This window comes from Xyrauchen texanus, chromosome 14 (genome assembly GCF_025860055.1).
Source record: "Xyrauchen texanus isolate HMW12.3.18 chromosome 14, RBS_HiC_50CHRs, whole genome shotgun sequence".
Lineage (NCBI taxonomy): Eukaryota > Metazoa > Chordata > Actinopteri > Cypriniformes > Catostomidae > Xyrauchen > Xyrauchen texanus.
In genome coordinates this window covers 41,985,086-42,008,504 of record NC_068289.1, presented here as the reverse complement: position 1 = coordinate 42,008,504, position 23,419 = coordinate 41,985,086, and the positions used below count along the sequence as shown (strand labels likewise).

General features: G+C 38.2%; 1 protein-coding gene across 2 annotated transcripts in view; it reads left to right on the top strand.

Annotated features, from left to right (window-relative positions):
* The first annotated feature begins 4,032 nt into the window (after window positions 1–4,032).
* The window catches only part of csrnp3 (cysteine-serine-rich nuclear protein 3), a 67,831-nt gene continuing 48,444 nt past the window's right edge, over window positions 4,033–23,419 (top strand). The window contains exons 1-2 of one of the 2 annotated variants that reach the window (XM_052142726.1): window positions 4,033–4,187; window positions 5,165–5,196. The gene's annotated coding sequence lies outside the window, so the exon portion shown is untranslated. Of the gene's footprint in view, window positions 4,273–5,164; window positions 5,197–23,419 lie in introns of both variants that reach the window. The other variant, XM_052142727.1, reaches the window with a different exon arrangement.

Sequence of the window (23,419 nt, the reverse complement as noted above, 5' to 3'; positions counted from 1 at the left end):
TATTACTGTACTGTATTGGTGCATTTAATAATAATAATAATAATAATAAAAGATTCTTTATCATCCTTCCTTGTGCTCATTAAGTGGATAACTGAGGAAAACATAACTTCATTATTTATAAATTTTTATTTCATGCATTAAACATTTTCAGTATACTTGGCTTTAATGGATCTTTGGTTGAATTTATTGGTCTTTGATTTAATAAAAAATGGCACATTAAATTCCATTTTAGAACAAATACATAATTATTGAGAAACATATTGAATATCGTCAATAAAATGAAAAATATTGAGATATAATACTAGACTAGTGCTTTAAAAAACATAGTAATGGGGCACCGAAGTGTAACTAATAATAGTCAAATCCTGTCATGTCCATATTTTGGGGATAATAAGGTGACAAGATAATTTACATCTAGATTTTTAAAGCCCTATTCTCCTGGATTTAAAACAGCAGCAGTCTGTGTGTGTGTGTGTGTGTGTGTGTGTGTGTGTGTGTGTGTGTGTGTGTGTGTGTGTGTGTGTGTGTGTGTGTGTGTGTGTGTGTGTGTGTGTGTGTGCATGTTTTTGTGATTTACGAGGACAATTTTGTAAGTTACAAACTGGTAATTACAAGGTTATTATGCTATAAATGTGATTTATGAGGACATTTATAGTGTCCCCATAATTCAAATCGCTTAAAAATCATACTAAACAATGTTTTATTGAAAATGTAAAAATGCAGAAAGTTTTCTGTGATGATTAGGTTTAGGGGTTGTGTTTAGAGGTTTAGAGGATAGAATCTATAGTTTATACAGTATAAAAGTCATTATGTCTATGGAAAGTCCTCATAATGATAGGTAGACCAACATGTGTGTGTGTGTGTGTGTGTGTGTGTGTGTGTGTGTGTGTGTGTGTGTGTGTGTGTGTGTGTGTGTGTGTGTGTGTGTGTGTGTGTGTGGCATCTCTTTAAAGTCACATCACAAGCATGGTTATCATCATACATTTACAAGAGATTTAAAACGATTCATTACTGTGTGTTTTTTTACAGCATTTGTCTTCTAAATCTTTTGGCAGCTGCTCTTTGGGTTTCACACTAAATCCCTCTTTGGGAATATGAGTCAGCCGCTGTGTATTGTTTACAGGTTAGTCACATAACACCTTAACCCCAAACCAGTGTTCTGAATGGTTATTCTACAAAAAGTTAATGAGAGGGTGAATCAGATAAAACATTAATATAAATGCATGTTGACAGGAGAATAATATGTTACTGTTATCACTGGAGATTTTTCATCAGCTCGGCTTGGCAAAGAGCGCTAATGGTTAAGGCAAGCATAACTATTACTATTGCTCATGCTTATGTATAGTATAATGGTCAGTTTAATAATACCTATAATAATTTAATAATTATGCAGCTTTAAAAAGGGAGGTGTACTATTACACATGACACATTTCATGAGGGGAATATACAGTTACTACTTTTTGTAAATTTTTGGTAATTTTCTGCCATATCGTTCAGTGTTTCGATTATTTTGAGACCCTACACTGCAGTCATTTGAAAGTTTCTTGCCACGTCTAACGTTAAAGGGATAGTTCACCCAAAACAAATATAATCCTCCCATCATTTACTTACCCTCAAGCCATCTCAAACTCATATGAATTTTTTTCTTCTGCAAAACACAAAAAGAGATATTTTGAAGAATGAATGAGGTGATTTCGGTCCAAATGTCAATGGGGTCCAAAACTTTTAAGCTCCAAAAAGGACAAAAACACAACATAGAAGCAGGGGCGTAGATTAATCAAAACAAGTAAGTATTGATGTATAGTGATACCTGGATGGAAGTGTCAAACAATCAACTTATTGAAGCCTGCACTGTGTTCCAATTGAGGTGTATGTCAAATTTTTTAGTGAATAAGGACTTACAATTTAGTCTGTTTCTCACTCTAAGCAATCGTTTTGCTTCAGAAGATTGGCTGGATTACTTTTTTGCTGCATTTATGTCCTTTTTTAGCTTTAAAGTTTTGAACCCCAAAGTTTTGAACCACATTAGCTGCTTTTGGCCCAAATGAGGGCATGCTAGTGCCATCGTGCCTTCAGCGTTCCTCTTCGGGTCTTTCTCGGGGGAAACGGCCAATGGCCTTTGGCCCGCCGATTACCCTAGGGCCAAACAAGGCCTAATGGGGATAGAGGTGGTTTCAATGTCAAAGACAGAGTTTCGCCGAACTTGTCAGGATATGTAACCAGCACACAACAGTACAGGGGGGTTGGGGGGGGGGGGGGCATTGTCCCTCTGTTAGTGGAGAGACCACTCAGGACATCATGGCATTTACAGTCGGTGAGTTGTTATTGCTCAGTTATCTTGCTAGCTAGCCAATGTTTACATTCAATATAAACTCAATATTCTAGATAACTATAACATGATACTTCAGCTTTAGCTCCCCTCTTGCTTGTGAAATGGGTGATGGGTGTGACGTTGGCACCAGGGCGGCATGTTAAGGGTGGGTTTTAGGGCAACGCCGCAGGGCTATTGGCCAGATGGTCCTGTGGCTCGTGGTCCGAGACTATTGTTCCCGGCTGGCCAGTTGACAGCCCTGGCTCACACTGGCCCAATAGTACAAAAGTGACTATTGTGTGGACAAAAACACTTCATTAATTCTTCAAAATATCTTTGTTTGTGATCCATAGAAGAGAGAAAATGATACAGGTTTGGACAGCATGAGGGTGAGTAAATGATGTGAGAATTATAAACATTTGTTTGAACTGTCCCTTTAACCACAAACACACTTGGAGACGCACTGAAAGCTGATTGGCTTAAAAGTTTATCTCAGATAATTATTGGTTATTCATTAGGGAAGACGCACATATAATAATGACGCTAAATAAATATAAGGGATTATTATAATAATAATGGTAATTATTATTATTATTATTAAACGAGATATGGTGATAGTACAACTTACTGAAATATTTTATTGAACGATGCTGATATATGTTCTCTCATGGATCACCACTGACGATTATTAAAATTCCATGATATCGCCAGGTTTACCAAACCCGACGGAATCCTGCAATGTCGTGTCTGGACAAATCCTAAAATCTGCCACCAGATGTCAGTATTTAATATACTAAAGATAGATTGTACCGTCAGCTGAGCACCTTGGTCAGCATGGAACGATGTAATGTATCTTTATTAAATCTTCCTTTTTAGTGTCCTTTTCCCTGTTAGAAACGCGTGTGTGTTTATTTATGTATTTATGTAATTATTATATATATTTTTTTTATGTTTATCAAGCTCTTTAGAAATACAATATCCTCGCCAAAATCCAGATCTTTTTATTTGTGTATTTATGTAGAAAATCTGTGTAATTTAATTAATGGATAACATTATGTTCATAACATACCTGTAGTAAAATATCTTATTTATTTAATGAAAGTATTATAAAATAAATATACGATTAGTATTACACATTATGTAACTAAATAACATTATATATATATATATATATATATATATATATATATATATATATATATATATATATATATATATATATAAAGCGCTATACAAACAAAACTGTCTTTATTAATATCTTTATTTCAAGCAAAATAACAGCCGGTCAATTTTAGAACACCCCACAGTCACTGTGATCTTGCACTCTCTAGTAATCATCAACATCAGCCTGGAAAACCCTGAATCTCCCTCAGAAGACACTTGTGTGGCTCTCTAGTGGCCACTGGCTGACTTGTCATTCCCCAATGCAGCCTGAGGGATGTGCAGTCAGCTGTCTGAAAGCCAGTTTACACATTCTACTACGGCGAAGGTTTGCTACTTCCAAGCCCTTCGCCATTGGAAGTTGCCAATGGAACGTCGACGTCACAAAACTAATATTCATTACTTCCGCTTTCTCCATTGGAAGACTACCGAAGAGTGTCAGCATGATATAATTAATATTCATGAGGTAAGCCTTCGCTGTAGTAGGAATCGCAATTTCTGCACCATTGTTTCCACTGTCGGCTCCACGAAAGCGGTGTAGCTGCGGCAGATGCCGGTCTGGCACAAATCATACATCCCACTGTAAAGCTGTCTGTAATATCTGCGATGACAGTGTGATATGCGACCGTTATTTGTACTATTTTATCTCGCGCCTGTGTACGATCAAAGCGACGGCGGTGTGCTATCAGCTGACGGTGATTTATCAGAATGAATGGTGAGTGCGTCCGTTTATTCGCTATTGTCAAGTGAGTGAAGCGAGCTGTGTGCTTTTCCCACGCTTTCATCAAGGCTTTTTAAAGGTGTGTTCCGTGTTGACCCGTGATGCATCTTAGAGACCGACCGGTATTGTTTTATGTTGATTATTGTTATGTTTAAGTGTCTGATTATCAGAATCGATTTTCAATTATTGTTTTATTTCTTCTTTTTGACACAATAACCAAATAATAATTAGTCTACAACAATAAAACATGATTATTATTATTATGACTACTACTAGGCTATTATTATTATCAATAATAATAATAATTTTTTAGTCGTGCTTATGTTCTTATCTGCACATAATTTTTTTATTATAACTAGAAAATGTGTTGATCAACAGTATTAATCGTTTATATATTAGCCTATGTGTGTATATCTGCTATTCAGTGTGTGCATGTATGTGCAGTAACAAAAGTCTGTGTCTGTGAGTCTGTGAGTGAGTGAGTGTAGTGTGTGTGTGTGTGTGTGTGTGTGTGTGTGTGTGTGTACTGTATATATGCATAAATATTATATGCATGCTTGAGGGAGTATGTGGCAATTTCGAATGTGACCCCACTCACAAACCTGCCCTCCTGCCACTGAAAGCCAGTGAACCAGAGGTCCAGAGAGGAGGCTGGCTGCCATCACATCTCTCCTTGAAAACGTGCAGCTGTGTCAGGCAGAGCTCTGCTTTGCTCCCCCTCCCCTGGGAACACTTCCTCCAGTAATGAGGCAGCGTTCATAGAGGGCCCACACTGGCCTACTCTACAGCCAGTGCTGTAATGGCTGCTCTTACCCATTACTAGAGGAAAAACGCATAATATTTTGTTTTTATAAAGTGTATTTAATACATCGTACTTGACTCGTTTTGTACTGTAAAATTAGGTTATGAATGGTTAATGGACAATGTCTAAATACAATGTAATAATTCTTAATTTATCTATTTTTCTGCAGAAATGTAAAGCCTGTTGCATTCTGCAATCAAGGTAAGAGAATGGATTCACTTTTGTTTTGCTAAATGTTCTCACATTGGTTTGTTGGTAAAGCTTTATCATATTTGCTCAAAATCAATCACAACAGCTGTGACAACCATGTATTATAACTTCCTTAACTTAAAATTTACTTTTAAAATTATGCATTTTTAAGGAATACATTTGATCAGTTTGTGTGGGCTGATATTTGAACTGATGACCTTACCGTTGTCAGTACAGCGCTCTACCAGTTGAGCTACAGGAGCACAAAAGCTGTTGTATTGTTCATTCATTAATACACACCCAATATAATTGTGTTTGAGGTCTTTAGCTTGAGATAGCATGTGCCGTTCATTACGTTAAGCTAATCTTATGCATGTTTTGTCTTTGCTATAGTAATAAGTGATGACTGTCATTAGTCAGTCATCTTTCTGGAGAATTGACTTCCTCATGTGCCTTCAAGTCAACATTAAATGCGGTTTGCAGGAATTTATTTCATGTTATCATCAGGATTTGATTGGATTGTGAAAAGTGGGGGTTATACCAGAATGGAGTCAGGTGGTTGGAGGGGTTACATGATGATTGATGCACAATACGATCGAGAACATACGTACTGTACACGGGGAAAAATTCTTAAATCAGTATTTTTTGTCTTGTTTTCCAAAACACTGCAAATGGGATAAGAAAGAGGAAAACGTAATTCAAGAGATACTGGTCACTATTTTAAGAGTGCTAGCATTAAGCGCAGCAAAAAGCCATAAGCCATACATGCCAAGTCATTTGGCATGGCCAGGAAGTTTGGGTATTTTCATGCAAGCATGTGCAGCAGTGCGTCTGGTCTTCAATCAGCCCAAAAGGGCTCATGTCACCCCACTCTTGATTTAATTTCTCTGGCAACCTGTAGCTGCCTGCATCAAATTCAAGGCTTTGACTCTGGCCTCCAGGACAGCCAAGGTAACCGCACCCTCTTACTTCAATTCACTTCTCCAAGTCTATGCTCAACTCGCTCTCTGCTATCTATGAAATGAGCAGCGCCTGGTGGTCCCTTCACAAAGAAGCTCGAAGTCTATTTCAAGATCTTTGACTTTCTCTGTTCCACTGTGGTGGAATGAGCTTCCAACCTTCACTTGACCTGCTGATACCATCTCAACATTCAAGAACCAGCTGATAACACATCTGTTCCACGAGCACTTAACCAATCCACACTAAATGCACTTGCTATTGAACTTAACTTACACTTACTGTACACACAAAAAAACAATGTAGATGTTATTGAACTTTGTATAAAAAATTGCTTGCTATGTTCCTCATTTGTAAGTTGCTTTGGATAAAAGTGTCTGCTAAATGACTAAATGTAAAATGTAAATGTAAGTCTAGGTGCAAATGGGTTTGGTGAAATTATGCGTGCAAAGCGCTAATGGGCTGGGTCAAGTGTAATTCTCTTGTAATTGCAATCATCTGCGTCCTGTTATACAGAAAAGTTCCTCAAGCACCAGTGATATAAACAAAGCCAGAACTTTCATAATAATTTGGTAGTATAAATGGATTATATGCAGTGAATTAGAAGAATAGAAATATGGACTCGCATTCTTTTGTGCAATAACTGCGTTCTTGTACGTCAACAAGGCAATTTTGATTTTGAAAATGTAATTCATTTATTGAAACATAAAGAACTAAACTCTCTCCAGCTTCTTCGACTGACTTAAAAATCACCCTACGACAACAGGTTGAAACATACAAATACATATTGCATCATAAATTCAATTGCATATATAAACAAAAATGATAATTTTAAAATAAACCATGACCTAAAGATAGTTTAACACATGTCAAAAATATTTGTTTCATATAACGGCTACAGCAGTGATCGTCATGGACATAATTTGATGTTCCATTTTATTGTCAGAGTTTGCACATGAACTTTATTACCACCTACTGGTGGAATCTCCAAACTGCAAATGCAGGAACTGAGTTTAGACTTTGCACTGCAAACAGACCTGCTTTTGTAACATCTTAGCACATTTACCTTTTTCTTAGGAAAATGGCAAATTGCGCTTTGCGCCACTTTATTTGCATACAATACACCCACAGTAGCATAAAAACTCTCAGCCACGCCCACATGCGCTTTGCGCTGGCACGAAAACTATGCTTCGAATTATCGCTCTTATGAAAATTGGATGAGATGTAGCGTGCATTTGTAGTGCACTCATGAATATAGAGCCCATTATCTGTAAATTAAGTCTCAGGAAAACGTGACAAAGATATTGATCAAGAAACAAAAGCAGTGTAAATACTGTACAGTTACATGTTTCTTTCATTGTATGTATTAGAGGTCTTAAACAGTAATATAGGTGCTGAATAAAGAAGTCTCTCTGAATGTTCATCCTGCTGTAGAGTGAGTTTGTAGCTGGCTTGTGGTCTGTAGGGACATGCATGGTGTAACAGTATGACAGTTTAACCAATTAAAGACTGTTGCAGTATGAGGTGCAGCATGTGTGACTGAGAGAAGATTGGTCCATAGAGGCCAAGGTGTTTTCAATATTAGCAAGAGAGTGAGCGAGAGAGGGGGAGAGATACGATGAGGCGAAATGTGCCAGTGCAGCTTGTTACCAACTTCCTTTGTTGCAACCCCACTAGCTTCTTTTGTCATCAGGAATTCACCAAAAGCGAATGGCAGCATGCACAGAACACAAGCCAACAATTTTAGAATCTTTGTAGTGGCCTTCAGTTTACACCTGTTATTCTTGAAATTACCTAATTAGTGGTGCTTGCTGAGACTAGCATCACTGGTACTATAAGCAGTGTTTCAAAACCTTAAACATGACTTCAGTTTATCTCCTTTTGTGTCTCACTGAAACAAGAAAATAGAACGGGGCCAGAAATAAATGAGGATAAGTAAATGTTGACTATTTTCATTATTGGGCTAACTATTCCTTTAATCATGGCTTCTGAATGCACATTCAAACACAGCAATTTGAACATACAAGCCGGCACTACACACCGTTTATCAGTCAGCAGTATCATGATGATCAGAGAGGTTTGATGTTCACACCACTCCTGACTGCATCTGTTTATCCTTTCAAATCTTTCCCCCACAGGAACGAATGATTTAATTACTCTATATGACACACTTAAAGGACACTGAAACATTACAGAATGGATTTCCAGACTGCAAGGAGGCGCTGATTAAGCTGGGTCATTTGAATAACTAAATCTCCACACATGGCACAGATGGCAATGCTGCCAGCTCGCACTGAATCCCTCTGATTACAGATTCGCAGGAGAGGTGGCATGCCGTTTCCCTGATAACAGCCCAGCGCTGTCTCTCTCCGCATGAAGTATTCACACATTATGCTACTACAAGCGTACAGCCAATCAATTTGGGAACGCTTTGTATGGAAATGGCTGAAATGTGTTCGCAACAAGTTTCCTACAACAAGAAAATTGTGCACACTGCTGAGTGACATGACACAATCACAGCCAATCAGAACTTATTTGATGTATAAATGTATAGTTACAGTCAAGACAGTTAATTTACAGAGCACATTAAAACACGTGTATACCAAAGTGCTGCTCTAAAACTGTAACATACTATAGAAGAATAAACCAAACCAAAATGCTGAGAAACGACAGAACCCCGTAGAGGACAGGATGGGAAGATTTTTTCTGAAATTATTTTGCATTCCATCACAGTATGTATGCGCTCCCTCGCAGTAGGTATGCGCTCCCTCGCAGTAGTATTAGCTCCCTCGCAGTAGGTATGCGCTCCCTCGCAGTAGGTATGCGCTCCCTCGCAGTAGTATTAGCTCCCTCGCAGTAGGTATGCGCTCCCTCGCAGTAGTATTAGCTCCCTCGCAGTAGGTATGCGCTCCCTCGCAGTAGGTATGCGCTCCCTCGCAGTAGTATTAGCTCCCTCGCAGTAGTTTGCGCTCCCTCGCAGTAGGTATGCGCTCCCTCGCAGTAGTATTAGCTCCCTCGCAGTAGGTATGCGCTCCCTCGCAGTAGTATTAGCTCCCTCGCAGTAGGTATGCGCTCCCTCGCAGTAGGTTTGCGCTCCCTCGCAGGAATAAAACGTATTCCAGGGTAATATTATGCAAAGTACAATGTTATAAATTTACACAAAATATTTTTAAAATTGGAAATATAAAAAAAGTTTGCTACTGTGATGTTGTTAAAAAAGGTAGAAACACATCATAACAGTTCTGTGAAAACAATACATAGTTTTGCATTCCCTCACAATAAATTGACCATGGTTTTACTACAGTAACCATATTTTAACCATGATATTCATAGTGAAACCATAGTGATAATACAGGAAAACAAAATCTATGGTAATGCAAATCATAATTTTGTGTTCATTATGGTTTTACTTTACAAATACCATAGTTTTACTTAAGTAATATTGTAGACTATAGTAACCATAGTTTGTGGTGGAAATAATTTGTCTATAGTAATATTGTAGTAACCATAACTGCTGTAGGCTAATCAGTCTGTCCACAGCCAGATGTTTCATGTTAAATGTAGCTATGCCTTGCTGGATTATGGATTAATGAACTTTCAAAGTAGGGAGTGGTGGTGGTGGCGGCGTGAGTGGTCTAAACCACATAACTGGTAATCAGAAGGTCGCTGGTTCAATCCCCACAGCCACCACCATTGTGTCCTTTAGCAAGGCACTTAACTCCAGGTTGCTCCGGGGGGATCGTCCCTGTAATAAGGGCTCTGTAAGTTGCTTTGGATAAAAGCGTCTGCAACATACATAAATGTAAATGTAAATGCAAAGTGGGCACAGCTACACAGCAGGTACCCGACCAAAATGACGCTTACTGCCACGGTAAAACTACATTCAAAATCAATTCAAAGTGGCGCAATGGGAAATTTTTTGCACGTTTGTTAAGTGTGAATAAAGTGAGATTTGTTACTTTTTTAACACTGTTAATATTATTTTGATTTGTACTTTTTGATTTGTGAATGGAGATCATATAATGCATTTCATAAATGGTTGCATTAAAGTTATAGCTCATGAGTTAAACATTGGCATTGTATAATTGGGGGAAAAATGCTAGAATATCAGCCTTTTTTAATAAATGGAAACTGTTTCTTCATAGGTTTCTTAAAAAAAACAATGCAGCAAATTAATGGTGCTGCCATCTCATGCTACTGTTGACCCAATGAGTCGGTAGTTGTAAGCTAACATAGTGGTTCAAATAAAACCCCACTCGCAAGTGTGTTAAATTTATTATTGTCGTTATTGTGTGTGACACAAGCCAAATAATGAAAGAAACGCCTTACACTTGTCGCGGCTGGTTAGGACAAAAACTCATCAATTCAAGTCAAAGATTAAGATTTACATAAAAAAGATAGCAGTTATGAACACAGTGTAAAAGTTAACTTGGAAATCTATTCATATCCAGACCTTTTACAAGGCAGCTTGTAAAAGGTCTGGCAAGCTTTGTGCCATGGTGGGAGAAAAAAACAGTGTCTGGTAGCTAGACAAACGTGGCTGTTTGATCAATAAACATGCTCTGCACTCTAACAAGCATGCATGCCTTAAGAAAAAGTGTGAAAAGAAAGAAAAAGGAGAAGAAAGAATGATGTTCAGAGCAAACGTAATGAGAAACAAAGCCTCTTTCAGTCTGTTGCCTTCAGAAATATTGTGGTAGTGAGGTGAAACATATAGGGAGCTCGCTGCACCCTCAGCTCTGGGCCATGTTGTTTTAGGCATGGGTCCATACTTTCAATTTTCCCTCCGATTTGTGAATTCTTTCAGTTTGTTATAGCACACACTACAAAGCTAATGTTAAAATGCCCCCCAAATGTTTTGGAAATAAGATCAGCTGTTATATATTGCTACAGTTGCTTGCCAATTATACAATGGAAGAAGATAAATAGTTTTGTCCTAAACAAACTAAAGCACCCATGACAAAAGGTGCATCCTGAACCGCACGTTTCAGCACTATTCTACATCATTGTAAGTTGTGCGAGTAATATGTTAACACTGAAAATGCAACAAAAAGAAGCGTACTATGAGTCCTCGGATGATGCACTTCTTCAACTGTCAAAACCGTGTCGAATTTTGGACACTTCATGCACTCATTACTCGCACCTTGCGATACGTAATTGAGTAACCTGGCTGCGTTTAGTCTGACATAACAATAGAAAATAATAGAGAATTTAGCAACTAGCGAAACTTCATTGAAGAAGGCACCTAACAAATGTAAGTTGAATGCTTTACCAACTCCCCACACTCTGTGAATATGTACTTACTTAGCAATACAATTGTTGAACTGAGGTTGGCTAATGCGCCAGAGCTAGCGGTAACACAACGCATGCGTTTTAAATGTCTCTCCCGTAAGCCGTTTAAATGGCAACTGCTTCATATATTACTTGTTTATTCTAATTAATACCAGTTCTTTATTCAGTAAACAATTCTTGGGTGAAGAAATATAGTTCTTAAGCATAAATGGACTGTTTGTGGTTGCCAAGCAAGCGCATGAATATAGAATGTGCAGTCACAGGTGTGTATTTATTGGCATATAAAACATTCACAACATGGCAGATCCAATTAGAATTTGCATTTCTTATTAAGGGAGAGTAAATGATGAAAGACGGATCATTTTTGGGTTAACTATTCCTTTAATATTAGCATAGAATGAAGTGCTCTGTATTGACATGCTCATTCAGTCATTGGAAGCAGTTTGTTTGTGACCGTAGGACTCTTGGTGATCAATTAGAGACTCGCTGTGTTTTGAACATCGCCGTGTTTGATCTGTGTTCGAATTCTCTCTCTCTCATATTCCGGGATTCATCCATGACCGGTTGCCATGACGCCTGCATAGAATTTTAAGTCTGTGTCTTGCCTATTATGTGTCGAGGGGAAGAGCACATGTATTTTCTTTGCAAGCAAGCATCGCACAATTACATGGCAAACACACTCAAGCACTCGACTAGACACAAACAAGATGACAGATAATACATTACCTTGACCCGCTAGTCTTCCATTTCCCATGTAGTGAATGAATTGATAGTTTCATACTGTGTGATGTAGCATGCAGGTTATTGATTGAGTTGTGTGTCATTGCCAGTGGAATCAAGCCCTGTGTATTTCAGTGTCAGCACTCATCAACCACCTAATTTTTGCAGTCCATATAGTCTTGTGTAGCCAGACTTTTTGATTATCGGCATAAGGTCTGGTCCACATTGCAACTATCAAGTGAGGAACAGCCGATTTAGATGGAAAGATTCTGTCTGAATTACATGTTTTTTAATTTGTCGTCTTGGACATAAACTCAAGGGCGGATTAAGGACTGTGCGGCTCATGGGCCAGTACACCATGGAGGCCCCATGATGTGTCACGTGATTACGTTCAACTTTATGCACTACAGGAGGCTTGCCAGATATGGTTGGATTTTTCAAATTGACAGAAGAGAAGTTTTGAACAATAGGCCAATTCTATGTACTTTTTAATTATGAACTGATTCAAAATGATGCATTATTAATAGGGATGTGCATGGTATTCAAATACCAAAATCACTATTTGGTTATTCTACACGTGTTTAGAGGTCGTCAACCCACGCTGAGTCCAACTGTACCCGACAAACCTACAGGTTGTGGGCCAGGTTCGGGTCAGGTTTTCAAGTAGGCTATAGGGCGAGTTACAACTGTTCACATGTGCATCAAGGCCATGTAAACACACTGGACGGATGTCTTTGATCGTTGTGCCACAACCTCAGCATATCGCGCAGATTTTTTAGAGACTGTTAAGTTTAAAAGAACTTTAATATTCATAAACGCATCTCAAGACAACTGTGTTCTGTTTTACAATTCATTGTGCAGGAGTTTAGCTTTTTTGTTACACTGTTAAGAATTTCAATATCTATTAATGCATCTAGAGATACCTGTGTTCTGTTTCACCATTTGTTGCGTTGCATAAAACTTTGTCAATGCTGGTGTCACAAATTGACATTCTGATGAAGTTCAGGTGGCAGAGAAGACTTGATGTGACTGTTACACATGATTCCAGATTGTTTTTCCCCTGGTAAATTTTCAGTGCTTGATAAACGGTGAGTGTTTTTCCCCCATTTGCTCTGGTGTGCAGACAATAATTACACAAGTTAAATGCTGAATCATTTAAAAATCAAAGAATCCCGAAGTCGTGTAGTAATACGTTAGTTGCTAAAGCACCCATGACAAAAGGTGCATCCTGAACCGCACGTTCGTGAGTTCAAGTCCAGGGTGTGCTGAGTGACTCCAGCCAGGTCTCGAGTCCTAAGCAACCAAATTGACCCGGTTACTAGGAAGGGTAGAGTCACATGGGGTAACCTCCGAATGGTCGCAATTAGTGGTGCTCGCTCTCAATGGGGCGCGTGGTAAGTAGTGCATGGATCTCGGAGAGTAGTACGAGCCTCCACATGCTGGAAGTCTCCACGGTGTCATGCACAATGAGCCACGTGATTAGATGCATGGATTGACTCTCAGAAGTGGAGGCAACTGGAGACTTGTCCTCCACCACCCGGATTGAGGCGAGTAACCGCGCCACCACGAGGACTTGCTGAGTAGTGGGAATTGGGCATTCCAAATTGGGAGATTAAGGGGATACAGAGAAAAAAAAAGAAGGACTGGCCTATAATGTTACAGGCAGTGACAGAGATTATTTTTGTTTGACTTTAATAATGTGATTTTATCATTTGAATATTTATGTAGGACTTTTGTGCAATTTAGGATGATAGCTCACTGTGCACTTTATTCCCCGCTGTCTGAGATTGTGTTTGATGCATCCATGGCAATAAAAACATTTTTATTCTCGAGGTTGACCAAATATTACAAAAGTTTACAGTGCACATATTTAGGGTATTAAGGCATCTTTTGCTTTATCATTAAACATTAAATGCATGCAGGACTTAAACATTTTAAAGTCCTCTATACTGTTGCACAAATTCTGTGGCATATATGAATTGAAACTATCAGCTTTGTACACAGCCAGGGTAAACTGCACCTTATCTTTGTGTTTGGAAGCGTTTTGTAAATCAGATGCTGTTCTCTGTAGTCCATCAAATAAACGCTCTGCACCTGTGAGAATCGGATTCCTTGAGCACCCACACGATTCGTCCAGCTCACATTCAGCTGAATAAGTAGTATTTCACATAAGGCTGACATTTATGTGGATTTATAATAGATATATCAAAATAAATATATGATTGATTTAGAGCTTGAGACCTTTGGGTTTTGAGGCCCTTTAAATTAAAATCTAATTTCTGACACTGGTATACAGTGCATTCAGAAAGTATTCTGACCCCTTTATTTCACATATAGTTATGTTGCAGACTTATGTTAAAATGCTTTAAATTATTTTATTTCACATCTATCTACACTCCATACCCCATAATGATAACTGCATATTTATTAAAAAGAAAAAAACTAAATATGAAATATTACATTGACATAAGTATTCAGAACATTGCTGAGACACTTGAAATTTAGTTTCTGGTACATACTATTTCTCTGGATCATCTTTGAGTTGTTTCTACACTTTGATTAGAGTCCACCTGTGGCAAAGTCATTTGACTGGACATGATTTTGAAAGGCCTGTCTATATAAGGTCTCACAGCTGAAAATGCATATCAGAGCAAAAACCAAGAGGTGAAAGGAACTGACTGCAGAGCTCAGAGACAGGATTGTGTCGAGGCACAGATCTGGGGAAGGCTGCAAAAAATGTGGGCTGCATTGAAGGTTCACATTGGTACAATGTCCTCCATAATTCTTAAATGGAAGAAGTTTGGAACAACCAGGACTCTTCCTAGAGCTGGCCGCCTGGCCAAACTGAGGGGGGGGGGCTTGGTATGTGAGGTGACCAAGAACCCTATGGTCATTCTGGTTAAGCTCCAGAGATCATGTGTGGAGATGGGAGAAATTTGCAGAAGGACAACCATCACTGCAACACTCCACCAATCTGGACTTTATGGCAGAGTGGCCAGACGGAAAACTCTCCTCAGTACAACACACATAAAAAGCACCTAAAGGACTCTCAGACTGTGAGAAACAAGAATCCCTGGTCTGATGAAATGAAGATTGAACTGTTTGGCCTCAATTCCAAGAATCATGTCTGGAGGAAACCAGGCACTGCCAATCACCTGCGCAATACCATCCCAACGGTGAAGCATGGTGGTGGTAGCATCATGATGTGGGGGTGTTTTTCCTCAGCAGGGACTGGGGGACTGGTCAGGGTTGAAGGAAAGCTGAATGCAGCAATATCCTTCATGAAAACCTGGTCCAGAGCACTTGGGACCTCAGACTGGGCCGAAGGTTCACCTTCCAACAGGACAATGACCCTAAGCATACAGCCAAGACAATGCAAGAGTGTGAATGTCCTTGAGTGGCCCAGCCAGAGCCCAGACTTGAACCCAATCTAACATCTCTGGAGAGACCTGAAAATGGCTGTCCACTGACAGTCCCCATCCAACCTGAAAGAGCTTGAGAGGATCTGCAGAGAAGAGTGGCAGAAAATCCCCATCTCCAGGTGTGTAAAGCTTGTCGTATCATACCCAAATAATTTTAGGCTGTAATCGCTGCCAAAGGTGCTTCAACTAAGTACTGCGTTAAGGATCTGAATATTTATGTCAATGTGATATTTCAGTTTTTTTCTTTTTAATACATTTTCAAAGTTATCAAAAATCTGGTTTTTGCTTTGTCATTATGGGGTATGGAGTGTTGATTGATTGATTGATTGATTGATTGAGAAAAAAATATAATTGAAAGCATTTTAGCATAAGGCTGCAACATAACAAAATGTGAAAAAATGAAGGGGTCTGAATACTTGCTAAATGCACTGTATGATTTCAAGCCGACCAAAAGTAATAAGTACGTATCTAGTTTGCTACTAATGCCTCAAACAAAATGGTGACTATCATTGTGTGTAATAACAGAAGGGACATTTTTATAAAGAAAATGCCAGGAAGTCTCATCACCTTTCAATCTATTAAGAGTTAATTACAGCTCTCTACATAGAAGCATTGAAATTCAATAGTGCAGCATTGGGGGTCATCATAATTAAAGGTGTGATCTTTTATCTTGACAAAAGTGTGAAGGCTGTCACAGCACAGACATGCTTTTGTTTTAATGCATAAAAGAAACACATTATTATAATGCTTAGACTGCCTTTTAATTACGCAATTTCTTGTTTAAAACCAGCGCCTTCAGTGTTTTAGGCAACGTGCCATAATAGCAATAAAATATGTTTGTTGTTGTTATAATTGTTCTATCAGGAAGACCTGCAGACTTGAGTGAGATTTAAGATGACATTTATTTGATGAATATAAAACAGAAAGGTAATGTCTTTGGCGTAGGCCCCGTCTGGCGGTCCGAAGAAGTTGTACTCGGAACCTTCATATTTCCTGCCGGAAATAGGAGGCAGAGGTGAGGAGCCTACCCCCATGCAGGACGGCACTCAACTGGTGGTGGTGGGGTGGTGGAGGTTGCAGTGTTAGCACACTGAAACAGCAGTGTTATAGATTGTGAGCAGACTTATAAAGCAACAGCTTACATGTGATTGGCTGGGAATTACCCAGCTAATGGTGCGATGATGTACAGCTGCTAGTCTTCCCGCTAGAACTACACTGCGCTTACATTTACTCTCAATCTAACAGCAAAAGAACAGTGTTATTAATTACTTAAATGAATAGTTTACCCAAAAATGTAGTTAATCATGTAGTTCTAAACCCATATGATATTTAAAAGCATGCATAATGCATTCACATTTTAATTGGATTAATTGTGCAGCCCTACCTATCAGAATAGGTAATTGTTTCAGTTTGTGTTTATTTGTGTTCTAACCTAATGCTATCCATTATGCATGCTGACTGTAAAAAGCAAAGTGTGTGGGAGAGAAGGGGAAAGGAGGCGCACATAAAGGGAAAACTGATGCAGATAAAATGTGAATGGTTTGAAGTTTATGACGTATGATATAATCATTAATGCAATTTTCAAATGCATCACATTTTTATATCAGTGCATTGAAATGTTTTAAACACAAAATACCACAATAGAATGGATATGGACTATCTCTCCTGTTCTCCATTTTTGGCTTGTAGCACAAATACAGAAATGGAGATGTAGCTGCTTTTGCTTAATCAAAATTCAAAGAAGATTTTCTAATATGTACATTATAGCATTTCTAGATTCAATTTCATATATATATTTTAAATAGACTATTTTTCATGTATTAATATTTTTATCTCACAGTATATAAATGCAGTTACAAAGCTTATTGGAGTCTTAAATTAATTCTGAAAACAATAGAGGTGCTTTTTCTTATTGCGCCTTGTTTCAGTTTGTAGTCTTTACACTGACATTGTGTTGTGAAAATAAAATAAAAAAACATGGATGGTCCCGACAATTCTGATTGGATGAGCCACCTTCAAAGCCTGTATAAAATGCCATTTAAATGCACACCTGTGACCGCATATTCTACATTATAGTTGAGATGTAGTTGCTATGCAGCCTACAGATATGTTAATGAACTAAATCGCTTGGCTGTAGAACAGTTAGTTTAGATTATTTTTAATAAATACAACCACATTTTTTAAGCATTTGTGTCCTTAATCATGTTGCAGTTGCTGTTTTAAGAATGCAATAAGTCACAAGAGGCCATGTAGTACAGTGATTTCTTTATTGATTTTTTACCACAGTTATGCCATTTTGTTCTACTTCTCTGCTTCTCTGTCTCCACCCTCCACACTCATTGCTATGGAAACCACTTTTAATACAGGAGAAAAACTCTATAGTGAGACAGTTGCCGTATGGTAATATCCGTGCTAGTGTCAACCAAGCTGCAACAATCCTTCAGATATAAATGACAAACATGATAATTGGCGCTGCCTGCCGTAGCTGGACGGATGTGTCAGTGATGTTAAAACTGGCAGATCATTTGTAACAAATCATAATTAGCCGTCAGTTGTTAGCAAAGTAAATAAAACTGTCGTCAGCGCATCAGAGATTAAGGTTAGCTTTTGTTGATGTTCTGATGTCAAACATACTCAGCTCTACATCAAAAGCTCTAAACTGTTAAAGCGAACAGGCTGACATCCATTTGAAATATTGGCTTAATTACACTGACAATATACTCTCACACAAATAAGACAACAACATACAGAAACATACAGTACTTTATGCAAAGAAGCAGACACGAATGCATGACCAACACATTGCAAGTGCACAGCCCCGTTGAACATACCCCAGTACTCAAGGTGGGGGGGGGGGCGATAGAGTTACCTTCAAATATCAATCAAGGATGACGATATCTATAGTCTAATATAATACTGGGGTTGGCAACCTTTTTGACACAAAGTGCCAGTTTTCTTGTTAATGAAAGTAACAAATAAAATACAAAAACCTAGTCTGTCATCCACTTAACCGTACTATTACTCCTGCAATACACCAAAAGCGATGTGTTTGTGTTCGCTGTCCTTCTCTGCACATTGCGGCTCCGTTGCGGTCCGTTCTGCGTAACGCGGCGGCTCATAGTTGCTTATCACGGCCCATTCGGCACATTTTGCGACAGCACCATTGGCCCGCTCTGTTCTCCCGATGGCCATTACGCCCCTGATCGGCACGAAAGTGCGTCGGCCCACAGGGAAAATGCCCGGTATGCCAGATTACCAGTCCGGCCCTGATGTAAGTGCCAAACCGGCTGCATTATCAATCAGATATCCTGCCATAAAATTATCAAATGTAATTAATTTGATCAGTTAGATTTGGACTAGGGCTGTGCCGATACAATCATATATTGATATATTGTATCGATACTTTAGATTCCTTCATTTTAATTGCAATCCAGTTATGATATTGTGATGTATCACTGTATATATTGAGTTGTGAAATATGCATAGCAATAAGTATCAAATTGAGAGGTGGTTGCCGATACCCTGCCCTAGTTTAGACTTGGTTTGCACTAAAAATTACTACAATTTTATACACAATTTACAGTCATATTTAATCAAACTACACAATGATCATGAAGACTTTATAGATATTACAGTTAAAATGTTTTGTTAATGCATGATTTTCTGTAAAGCTGCTTTGAAACGATGTGTGTTATGACAAGCTCTATACAAATAAAAATGACTTGACTAATGGCTAATGGTTATAGCGCCACTTGTGGAAGCACAGAGAATGCAATGCGTGCTTGCAATGTTTTCGGTTTTATGACACATTTCCAAAACACAAAAATACTGTACATAAATTTGTGCTTGCATAGCTAGAAGAATCTAAAACCACTAATAACTAATAAAGAAAATAATCAACAATGAATTTCATTATTGATTAATTGGATATGTGCAGAATGAACGGAGGAGCTATATCAGTGACATCACCAGGGACGGACTGGCCATCGGGAGAACCGGGAACCACAAAACAGGCAGAAATAAGCCGCCGCATTATGCAGAACAGGCCACAAAATGGCGCTGCTATATGCTGAATGGGGCAGCGATATGCAGAAAATGACAGCGACACCCCTATATATAAACTTTGGGTTTGGACATCAAATTTAGGTTAAAATGTAACCATTAATGAAATTCTACCTATAATGCAAGGAATTATATTGTAGAAGAACAGTAACTGTAAAGAGTCCCTTATATTCATTGAAAAAAATGCATTAAAACATTCTACCTTTTTTGGGCCAAAACGTAGCCCATTTGTATGTTGATTTCCCCGAAAAGTGTAGACACTATGGCTCTTTCAAAACAATGCTCTGTTGGAGCATACCGATAATTCTGTTGGTGGTGTTAGTGATGCACACATTACACACTTTCCCTTATTTCTAAATTGACAATATAGCTGCTTAACTCAATGCTCAATGCAAGTTCCTTCTAGTATGTTGTGAACAGCGAAACTTCAAAACAAAATCCACAATTAAACTTCTCAAACAAAGATACAAAACCTTATTCCATGGGACCTTCAGGTGAGGTAATGGCTTGAAATGGTTCTGATGTTTGACACAATCAGGTTGCAGACAGCAGACTTCACTAGAAAGGGGATGTCATTAGTCACTCATCGCTCTAAATGCCACATCTCTATTCACAAGAAGGGTGCCACGGCAACAGCGCATCTGTCTAATATCCCAGATAAGAAAGCGCTGCTGTTACAGTTCTAATTAATATTGAGAAGTACTCTCATGAGTAAATCTTCCTTTGAGGGCTGCTATTTTTTTCTCGTGAACAATGGAGGGGGCTAGTTGATTATCAGTTGTCTGGAAAGTCTTGACTGGTTTGGTTGTTCAGTTCGCCTGCACTTCTCTGGCATGAATGACGGTTTAGTCATCTTTTAGTGACACGCTCACTGTCTCAGCCCACACTCGCGCTCACAGACACTCGTCTAATTTTAGACTGCATGCACTCAGTCTGTGAGGTAGCTGCCAATCAGCTGTGTATATCTTGAATAGGACTGTTGCATGACAGATGCAGAATATTAATTGTGTGAGGTGTGGTGTTATAACATATGTGACAGACTCCTGTTAAGAGAGTTATTATGGTACCAATGGGTACATTATTGAAAGGTGAATACATTTGTATCTTGCGTGCCAAGTATACAGATTAGAAGCATACGCAATTTTAGTGTGCAACCATGGACGCTTCATTTTTGCCTTAATTTAGCAGGTTAAATCTAGCAATATTTATTATTTATTATATTAAACTTATATAATGTATATGTTACGTTGTATTACAACAAACCGAACTACTCACCACTGCTGTGATGTGGTTTCAAATGGAAAGAAATGAGGGAGTGACAGTAAATTTGTCTTATTTATCTTTCTCTCTTTTAACTATAATGCATTCATCTCTGTATTTATTTCTCTTTTGAAAAGTTTTAGAAATGTTGTTGTGGGTTTTATTTTTGTATTTTGTTTTAAGCAAATGGGTTTGCAAAAAGATAATACTTGCAATGGTCTCCCATTTATCTCTATACACCATCCACAGTACCCTTCTGTTGTATACTTTCATGTTCCAAAACCAGAAATGTGCTGCTGAACGTTGAGTTTAATGTCAGCATCTTTAGCGTTGGTTGAAATGATCTAATGTATATGCTACTGTAGAAGCCACGATCAGTTTAGTTTACAAAATGAGTTTAATTGTCAAATTCCCAGAGATGAACAACACTATCAAAAATCCAGAAGAGAGCACCACCAATCAGACAATCAGAAAAGTTGATCGTACCACCACCAAAAGAGCATTCATTTCCCTGTTCCATAAAAAATTATATTTTTATCCTCCAACTGTTAACCACAATAAAAGGCATAGCAATCACAAAAGGAGGTAAAACCAAAGTTTAAGAAACAGAATCCCAGCAGTAATCCACACAAATATGTATAAATCCAATTTTGCCAGTCATCTAATCTAATCTAATACTAGGGTTGGCAAACTTTTTGACACAAAGTGCCAGTTTTCTTGTTACCGAAAGTTACAAATAAAATACGAAAATCTAGTTTGTCATCCACTCAACCGTACTATTACTCCTGCAATACACCAAAAGTGAAGCACTGCCTGAATTGATTTGTGCCGGCTCGTGGTGCACGAATGGCTTGCTCGTGCTGCGCTCGTCTTTTGACTATACACAGTCTCGATGCGTAAATAGTGTTTAGCTTCCCATTCAGCTCATTAAAACACGCTGTGTGATCATTAAGATATATTACATCAAGAGGTAATTTGACATGCAAGGGACTTCAAATAAATAATATAGCCTATTCCTGTCTCGATGTGGCTTGCGTTCCAGTGATTACCCCTCTGCGTGCCGATGCTACCATGTGTGCCATAGATTTCTGACCCCTGAAATGATATAATTGGGGCTGTCAATCGATTATTTGAGAGAGGCCACCCGATTAAAAATTATTCATAAATAATTACATTATTTTATATATTTAATTTGTATGTATGTATATATATGTGTGTGTGTGTGTGTGTGTGTGTGTGTGTGTGTGTGTGTGTGTATAATATATATGTGTGTATGTGTGTGTATATGTATGTGTGTGTGTATAATAAATATATATATATATAGGCCCATAGACTCTCTTTGTCTGTGCATTGATTAAATTAACAGTTGGATCTGCCAAAAGTTCCTTCACTTAAACATCGACAAGACAGAGGTCATTGTATTTGTCAACCAAGGCAAAATTCCCAAGTGAATGCATCCTTGACTCCAAGTAAGGAATCTTGGTGTCATTTTTGATTCAGACCTTAGTTTCATTAATCATATCAAAGTAATAATAAAAAATATATAGCGAGAATTAGATGTTTTGTATCTAGTCAAGATATTTGTTCATGCATTTATCACCAGTAGGGTGGATTACTGCAATGGGCTTCTCACTGACCTTCCCAAAAAAACCATTAGACATCTGCAGCTCATTCAAAATGCCAATGCCAGGATTCTTACCCAAACTCAAAAATCTGAGCATATACTATTCCAGTCCTCATGTCTTTATACTGGCTTCCAGTTATATTTAAAATTGATATTAAAGAACTATTACTCATTTATAAATCACTCAATGGCCTAGGACCTTAACACATTGCAGATATGCTTGTTGAATATAAACCTAACAGACCTCTACGATCATGAGGATCAAGTCAGTTAGAAATACAGATGGCTCACTCAGAACAAGGTGAGACTGTGTTTAGCTATTATGGGACCTGCAGCAGGAACCAGCTTCAAGAAGAGGTCAGGTGTGCTCCAACACACCTGACCGAGTAAAGTGTGAATGTACAAATCCAGACTGAGAACTGTTTAGCTGTGGATTTACTGACTGAACAATTTGCTGTACTTATTGATTGCACTGCATCATTATTTCTGTATTCTTTTTATTTTCTATTTTAATAATTTTTCCCTTTTTAATGATCATATTGCTTTTATTCTATTTCTTGCTCTTAATTGATTTAAAAATATATTTTTAATATATATATATTTTTTTAATGTACAGGATTTTTAATTGCCAGTGTGTATGAAATGGGCCCGGCCACACCCTCATCCTCGTCACAGTGCTATATAAATTATCTTGCCTTAATAAAATAACTTAATTACACAGTAACTTTCAGGGTTGGTTCATTTGGGGCTCTTAAATATTTCCTATAAAGAAAATGATTGGCTCTCATATGAAGTGGGAGGTCCATAGATATCAATACCTAGATATCGCATTAGCAATAGTTCCTATGGACCTCGATATGTCTCTTATAAAACAGCTAATTTGTTTCATAGAAAACTC